The sequence below is a fragment of the Triticum dicoccoides genome, chromosome 6B (genome assembly GCF_002162155.2).
Source record: "Triticum dicoccoides isolate Atlit2015 ecotype Zavitan chromosome 6B, WEW_v2.0, whole genome shotgun sequence".
NCBI lineage: Eukaryota > Viridiplantae > Streptophyta > Magnoliopsida > Poales > Poaceae > Triticum > Triticum dicoccoides.
Window position 1 is genome coordinate 450,730,401 of NC_041391.1, and position 9,437 is coordinate 450,739,837.

Below are 9,437 nucleotides of genomic sequence, written 5' to 3' on the forward strand. Positions count from 1 at the left end.
GGATCAAAATAGGGTAGCAGATTGTCTGGCTAATTACAGTCGTATAGAATCCTGTACAGCTGTTTGGTTTCAGAGAGGCCCTCCGTGTATCGAGGATCTCTTGCCAGTAGATTGTAATCCTATAATTTTGAAATAAAACTCCTCTTTGCCGCAAAAAAAAAAGAATAGTTTTATTGTATTCATAGCAACTTTACTAGTTACAGCTATTCAAATTTTATTAAAATTTTGCCCCTGAAATATAGGTTGTTAACCTGAAAGGAGAATACGGTGTCAGAAACACGGGCATCTGAGGGAGTATAGGCCGTGCGCTTCACCGCACCGTTCTTCGTTCCTGGGATTAACTCTTCACTAGTGCAGAAACCTTTTATAGGATTTTGCTACTAGCAGTATGCGAATAAAATGGGGTGCGAGTGCTAATTTGAAAAAATACATGTGACGTTCACGAAAATAGTACACGCTGCTAATAACATCTTACTATCCGTGTGTGTGACACCAGCGCACACTGCTAGTAATGGACACCCAGGAAGCCCTTCATCTCGAATATACTAGCAGCTAGCGCGGCAAACGCCACGAATGTAGAAAGAACAAGTGGTGCGCACAGAAATCCGGGACGCCACTAATGTGTGGACCTCATGTGTCTGAATTATCCAATACAAAGGTTCAATTTTTTTAATTAGTTTCATCAAATATAACTAAATTGCAACTCAAAAGTCCCGTAATTGTGTTTGAAATCCTAAAATGCCACTCTGCGTGAGTGAGGTGCCACCGCATGCAGTGGAGGACGAGGTGCCTACGTCGTCGGTATTTGCTCTTGTATTGTTGTATGTGTTTTGTGAGCTGGTGATTGTTGTTTGTTTTCTTTGTACGTGTGGCTGTCGGGTCTAGATCTCGGCTCTTGTGCTATGTATTGTGTTGTTATATCAGTTTTGCGGTAGTAAACTAATTTGGACCGTATCTTGCATGTTTCAATTATATATTTTTTGGGCTGCATGTTTCAATTATATGATGTTGTAATTATGTAGATTGCTACAATGTGCCATTGGTTGTCATTGCTTGGTTAGTGAATATGGCGTAAATATGCCATGCGCCATAGTTACACTGTTTTGCACAGCTGGCATCCGTTTGTGCGGCTAGATTTATGTATTTGCTGATGTTTTCCTCATTATTTATTTGACACCAGTGTCACGAACTTTTTTTGTATTTATAGCTACTTTACTAGTTATGATGATTTAGATTTTTTTGAAAATAGTTTCCCTTATTTTTGCGGGGGTTAAATATATGTTATTAACCTAAAAAGAAAATATGTCATCAGAAACACTAGCAAACACAGACGTCCAAGGGAGCATGGACTACCCATATACTCCCTCACTTCCGTTTTATAGGCTTAATTCAAAAATATCGCCAACCAAGGCAGATTGTGAGTGGTGCAATAACTTTTGTTGTTTGCAAAGTACTCAATTAATGGGCTCGTTTTCCTTACGAAATTGTATTTAACAATATTTTAACCGTAATGCATGCATGTGTGACCAATAAATGACCAAGAACTTTACATGCATTGGCGACTTTTCTCTTAATCCTTGCATACAACGATGTAATGCACCTTGAAATCTCAACATGTGAATGGAACAATCAAATTGAGACTTGTAAACTGTGAAAACAATCTTTTTGAGATAAACTCTATAAACCGGAAGTGAGGGAGTATATCCATTACCAAAAGGGTACTCCTACCTCTCCAATTAATTACTCTTGATTATGTAAGTTCGCAGTTCAAAATCTTCTCTGAGAGAGTGCTCCCATGCTTGAACGGAAGGGGCCGCATTTCTGAAAACCTTAACATTGCGCTGCATCCAGATGTTCTAGCAAGCATGAGAAATTATATCCATGGCTATATATGTGGAAGCTGTCCAAGAGCCAAGATAGAGTCATAACAAAAAAGAAAAACCTTTGTTTCTGTTGGGGATCAAGAAATCCCAGCACCTTAGAGCAAAATCACAATCCCAGATAAGAGGAAGAAGAGTTTCCATAGTGCCATGAGTACAAAGAAAGCAGCAATAATCATTCATAAAGAAACCTTTCCTCCTGAGCAGAGCTTGTTGGGGAACGCGGTAATTTCAAAAATTTCCTATGATCACGCAAGATCTATCTAGGTGATGCATAGCAACGAGAGGGGAGAGTGTGTCCACGTACCCTCGTAGACCGAAAGCGGAAGCGTTTTAATAACGCGGTTGATGTAGTTGAACTTCTTCGCGGTCGAACCGATCAAGTACCAAACGTATTGCGCCTTCGCGTTCAGCACACGTTCAGCTCGATGACATTCCTCGTGCTCTTGAACCAGTTGAAGACGAGGGTGAGTTTCGTCAGCATGACGGTGTGGCGACGGTGATGATGATGTTACCAGCGCAGGGCTTCGCCTAAGCACTACGATGGTATGATCGAGGTGTGTAACTGTGGAGGGGGGCACCGCACACGATTAAGAGAAACTTGTGTGCCTTTGGGGTGCCCCCTACCCACGTATATAAAGGAGGGAGGGAGAGAGGCCGGCCCCCTAGGGTGCGCCTAGAGTATGGAGTCCTACTAGGACTTCCAAGTCCTAGCAGGAATCCCTTTCCCTTTTGGAGCAGGAGAGAAGGAAAGAGGGAAAGAGAGAGGGAGTAGGAAAGGGCAAGGGGGGTGATGTCTACTACACAACCTTCTTCTTGTAGACATTGTTCGGCCTCCAAGTGCAGAGGTTTGTAGGACAGTAACAAATTTCCCTCAAGTTGATGACCTAAGGTTTATCAATCCATGGGAGGCGTAGGATGAAGATGGTCTCTCTCAAGCAACCCTGCAACCAAATAACAAAGAGTCTCTTGTGTCCCCAACACACCGAATACAATGGTAAATTGTATAAGTGCACTAGTTCGGCGAAGAGATGATGATACAAGTGCAATATGGATGGTAGATATAGGTTTTTTTATCTGAAAATATAAAACAGCAAGGTAACTAATGATAAAAGTGAGCATAAATGATATTGCAATGCTAGGAAACAAGGTCTGGGGTTCATACTTTCACTAATGCAAGTTCTCTGAACAATAATAACATAATTGGATCATATAAAAATTCCTCAACATGCAACAAAGAGTCACTCCAAAGTCATTAATAGCGGAGAACAAACGAAGAGATTATTGTAGGGTACGAAACCACCTCAAAGTTATCCTTTCTGATCGATCTATTCAAGAGTCCGTAGTAAAATAACATGAAGCTATTATTTCCGTTCGATCTATCATAGAGTTCGTACTAGAATAACACCTTAAGACACAATTCAACCAAAACCCTAATGTCACCTAGATACTCCAATGTCACCTCAAGTATCCGTGGGTATGATTATACGATATGCATAACACAATCTCAGATTCATCTATTCAACCAACACAAAGAAATTCAAAGAGTGCCCCAAAGTTTCTACCGGAGAGTCAAGACGAAAATGTGTGCCAACCCCTATGCATAAGTTCACAAGGTGAACCCGCAAGTTGATCACCAAAACATACATCAAGTAGATCACGTGAATATCCCATTGTCACCATAGATAAGCACATGCAAGACATACATCAAGTGTTCTCAAATCCTTAAAGACTTAATCCGATAAGATAACTTCAAAGGGAAAACTCAATCCATTACAAGAGAGTAGAGGGGGAGAAACATCATAAGATCCAACTATAATAGCAAAGCTCGCGATACATCAAGATTGTATCACCTCAAGAACACGAGAGAGAGAGAGAGAGAGAGATCAAACACATAGATACTGGTACATACCCTCAGCCCCGAGGGTGAACTACTCCCTCCTCGTCATGGAGAACGTCGACATGATGAAGATGGCCACCGGTGAGGGATCCCCCCTCCGGCAGGGTGCCGGAACAGGGTCCCGATTGGTTTTTGGTGGCTACAGAGGCTTGCGGCGGCGGAACTCCTGATCTATTGTGCTCCTCGATGTTTTCGGGGTATTTGGATATATATAGTGAAAGAAGTCGGTCCAGGGAGCCATGAGGGGCCAACAAGGGTGGGCGGCGCGCCCAAGGGGTAGGGCGCGCCCTGGACCCTCGTGGCCACCTCGAAGCTTCCCTGACGTCTACTCCAAGTCTCCTGGATTGCTTTCGTTCCAAAAATAACTACCCCGAAGGTTTCATTCCATTGGACTCCTTTTGATATTCCTTTTCTTCGAAACACTGAAATAGGCAAGAAAACAACAATTTGGGTTAGGCCTCCGGTTTATAGGTTAGTCCCAAAAATAATATAAAAATGTATAATAAGCCCATTAAACATCCAAAACAGATAATATAATAGCATGGAACAACCAAAAATTATAGATACGTTGGAGACGTATCAAGCATACCCAAGCTTAATTCCTGCTCGTCCTCGAGTAGGTAAATGATAAAAACAGAATTTTTGATGTGGAATGCTACCTAGCATATTTCTTAATGTAATTTTCTTTATTGTGGCATCAATGTTCAGATCCAAATGATTCAAGATAAAAGTTTAATATTAACATACAAATAGTAACACTTCAAGCATACTAACAAGTAATCATGTCTTATCAAAATAACATAGCCAAAGAAAGCTTATCCCTACAAAATCATATAGTTAGGCTATGTTTTATTTTCATCACACAAAATACTCCCATCATGCACAACCCCGGTTTCAGCCAAGCAATTGGTTCATACTTTTCAACGCGCTTCAGCTTTTTTCAACTCTCACGCAATACATGAGCGTAAGCCATGGATATAGCACTATGGGTGGAATAAAATATGATGATGGAGGTTGTGTGGAGAAGACAAAAAAGGAGAAAGTCTCACATTGACGAGGCTAATCAACGGGCTATGGAGGTTCCCATCAATTGATGTCAACATGAGGAGTAGTGATTGCCATGCAACGGATGCACTAGAGCTATAAATGTATGAAAGCTCAACAAAAGAAACTAAGTGGGTGTGCATCCAACTTGCTTGCTCACGAAGACCTAGGGCATTTTGAGGAAGCCCGTCATTGGAATATACAAGCCAAATTCTATAATGAAAAATTCCCACTAGTATATGAAAGCGACAAGATAAGAGACTCTCTATCATAAAGGTCATGGTGCTACTTTGAAGCACAAGTGTGGAAAAGGATAGTAACATTGTCCCCCCCCCCTTTTTTGGCCTTCCCTTTTTTTTATTTGGCCTTTCCTTTTTTTGGCGTTTCTTTTCAAGGGACAATGCTCTAATAATGATGATCATCACACTTCTATTTACTTACAACTCATGGATTACAACTCGATACTAGAACAAAATATGACTCTATATGAGTGCCTCTGGCGGTGTACCGGGATAGGCAATGAATCAAGAGTAACATGTATGAAAAATTATGCATGGTGGCTTTGCCACAAATACGATGTCAACTACATGATCATGCAAGGCAATATGACAATGATGAAACGTGTCATAATAAATGAAATGGTGGAAAGTTGCATGGCAATATATCTCGGAATGGCTATGAAAATGTCATAATAGGTAGGTATGGTGGCTGTTTTGAGGAAGATATAAGGAGGTTTATGTGTGATGGAGCGTATCGTATCACGGGGTTTGGATGCACCGACGAAGTTTGCACCAACTCTCAGGTGAGAAAGGGTAATGCGCGGTACCGTAGAGGCTAGCAATGATGGAAGGGTAAGAGTGCGTATAATTCATGGACTCACATTAGTCATAAAGAACCCATATACTTATTGCAAAAGTTTATTAGCCCTTGAAGCAAAGTACTACTACGCATGCTCCTAGGGGAAGGGTTTGTAGGAATTAACCATCACGCGATCCCGACATCCACTCATAAGGAAGGCAATCAAAAGAGCACCCCCATGCCACAAATTTGTTACGCAACTTTTACCATACGTGCATGCTACGGGACTTGCCAACTTTAACACAAGTATTTCTCAATTTCATAATTACCCAACTAGCATGACTCTAACATTACCACCTTTATATCTCAAAACAATTATCAAGCATCAAATTGATCATAGTGTTCAATGCACTTTCTATGATAGTTTTTATTATACCCAACTTGGATGCCCATCATATTAGGACCAATTTTATAACCATAGCAAATACCATGATGTTCTAAAAGACTCTCAAAATAATATAAGTGAAGCATGAGAGATCAATATTTCTACAAAGTAAAACCACCGCCGTGCTCTAAAAAGATATAAGTGAAGCACTAAAGCAAAATTGCCTAGCTCAAAAGATATAAGTGAAGCACATAGAGTATTCTAATAAATTCCAATTCATGTGTGTCTCTCCGAAAAGGTGTGTACAGCAAGGATTATTGTGGTAAACTAGAAAGCAATGACTCATATCATACAAGACGCTCCAAGAAAAACACATATCATGTGGTGAATAAAAATATAGCTCCAAGTAAAGTTACCGATAGACAAAGACGAAAGAGGGGATGCCTTCCGGGGCATCCCCAAGCTTAGGATTTTGGTTGTCCTTGAATTTATCTTGGGGTGCCTTGATAATCCCCAAGCTTAGGCTCTTGCCACTCCTTATTCCATAGTCCATCGAATCTTTACCCAAAACTTGAAAACTTCACAACACAAAACTCAACAGAAAACTCGTAAGCTCCGTTAGTATAAGAAAATAAAACCACCACTTAGGTACTGTTGCGAACTCATTCTAAATTAATATTGGGGTAATATCTACTGTATTCCAACTTCTCTATGGTTCATACCCTCCGATACTACTCATAGATTCGTCAAAGTAAACAAACAACACAATGAAAACAGAATCTGTCAAAAACAGAACAGTCTGTAGTAATCTGTATCATTAGAATACTTCTGTAACTCCAAAAATTCTGCCATAAATTTGTGGTCCTGAGGAATTTGCCTATTAATCATCTTCAAAAATAATCAACCTAAAATCACTCTCCAGTAAAAAATGGCAGCTAATCTCGTGAGCGCTAAAGTTTCTGTTTTTTACAGCAAGATCATAAAGACTTCACCCAAGTCTTCCCAAAGGTTCTACTTGGCACAAACATTAACTAAAACATAAAACCACATCTAAACAAAGGCTAGATGCATTATTTATTACTAAACAGGAGCAAAAGCAAAGAATAAAGATTAAATTGGGTTGCCTCCCAGCAAGTGCTAACGTTTAACGCCCCTAGCTAGGCATGATGATTTCAATGATGCTCACATAAAAGATAAGAATTGAAACATAAAGGAAGCATCATGAAGAATATGACTATCACATTTAAGTCTAACCCACTTCCTATGCATAGGAATTTTGTGAGCAAACAATTTATGGGAACAATAATCAACTAGCATAGGAAGGCAAAACAAGCATAAGTTCAAAACTTTAAGCACATAGAGACAAAACTTGATATTATTGCAATTCCTACAAGCATATATTCCTCCCTCATAATAATTTTCAGTAGCATCATGAATGAATTCAACAATATAACCAGCACCTAAAGCATTCTTTTCATGATCTACTTGCATAGAAATTTTATTACTCTCCACATAAGCAAAATTCTTCTCATTCGGAATAGTGGGAGTATCATAAGAGACTCGAATACTATAAATTGTTTCCACATTAAAAGAGTAATGTTCATAAAAAGGGTAATCATAATCATGACAAGTTTTATAAATATAATCATCACTACTTTTTATAGAATAAGTGTCATCATAATAATCATCATAAATAGGAGGCATGCTATCATTATAATAAATTTGCTCATCAAAACTTGGGGGACTAAACATATCATCTTCATCAAACATAGCATCCCCAAGCTTGTGGCTTTGCATATCATTAGCATCATGGGTATTCAAAGAATTCATACTAACAACATTGCAATCATGCTCATCATTCAAAGATTTAGTGCCAAACATTTTAATGCATTCTTCCTCTAGCAATTGAGCACAATTATCGGAATCCTTATTTTCACGGAAGACATTAAAAAGATGAAGCATATGAGGCAAACTCAATTCCATTTTTTTTCTTTCATAAACTAAATTAGTGATAAAACAAGAAACTAAAAGATTCGATTGCAAGATCTAAAGATATACCTTCAAGCACTCACCTCCCCGGCAATGGCGCCAGAAAAGAGCTTGATGTGTACTACGCAACCTTCTTCTTGTAGACGTTGTTGGGCCTCCAAGTGCAGAGGTTTGTAGGACAGTAGCAAATTTCCCTCAAGTGGATGACCTAAGGTTTATCAACCCGTGGGAGGCGTAGGATGAAGATGGTCTCTCTCAAGCAACCCTGCAACCAAATAACAAAAGTCTCTTGTGTCCCCAACACACCCAATACAATGGTAAATTGTATAGGTGCACTAGTTCAGCGAAGAGATGGTGATAAAAGTGCAATATGGATGGTAGATATAGGTTTTTGTAATCTGAAAATATAAAAAAAGCAAGGTAACTAATGATAAAAGTGAGCACAAACGATATTGCGATGCTCGGAAACAAGGCCTAGGGTTCATACTTTCACTAATGCAAGTTCTCTCAACAATAATAACATAATTAGATCATATAACAATCCCTCAACATTCAACAAAGAGTCACTCCAAAGTCACTAATAGCAGAGAACAAATGAAGAGATTACTGTAGGGTATGAAACCACCTCAAAGTTATCCTTTCTGATCGATCTATTCAAGAGTCCGTAGTAAAATAACATGAAGCTATTCTTTCCGTTCGGTCTATCATAGAGTTCGTACGAGAATAACACCTTAAGACACAAATCAACAAAAACCCTAATGTCACCTAGATACTCCAATGTCACCTCAAGTATCCGTGGCTATGATTATACGATATGCATCACACAATCTCAGATTCATCTATTCAACCAACACAAAGAACTTCAAAGAGTGCCCCAAAGTTTCTACAGGAGAGTCAAGACGAAAACGTATGCCAACCCCTATGCATAAGTTCACAAGGTGAACCCGCAAGTTGATCACCAAAACATACATCAAGTAGATCACGTGAATATCCCATTGTCACCACAGATAAGCACATGCAAGACATACATCAAGTGTTCTCAAATCCTTAAAGAATCAATTCGATAAGATAACTTCAAAGGGAAAACTCAATCCATTACAAGAGAGTAGAGGGGGAGAAACATCATAAGATCCATCTATAATAGCAAAGCTCACGATACATCAAGATCGTATCACCTCAAGAACACGAGAGAGAGAGAGAGAGAGAGAGAGAGAGAGAGAGATCAAACACATAGCTACTGGTACATACCCTCAGCCTCAAGGGTGAACTACTCCCTCCTCGTCATAGAGAACGCCGGCAATGATGAAGATGGCCACCGGTAAGGGTCCCCCTCTGGCAGGGTGCCGGAACAGGGTCCCGATTGGTTTTTGGTGGCTACAGAGGCTTGCGGCGGCGGAGCTCCCGATCTATTGTGCTCCTCGATGTTTTCAGGCTATTTGGA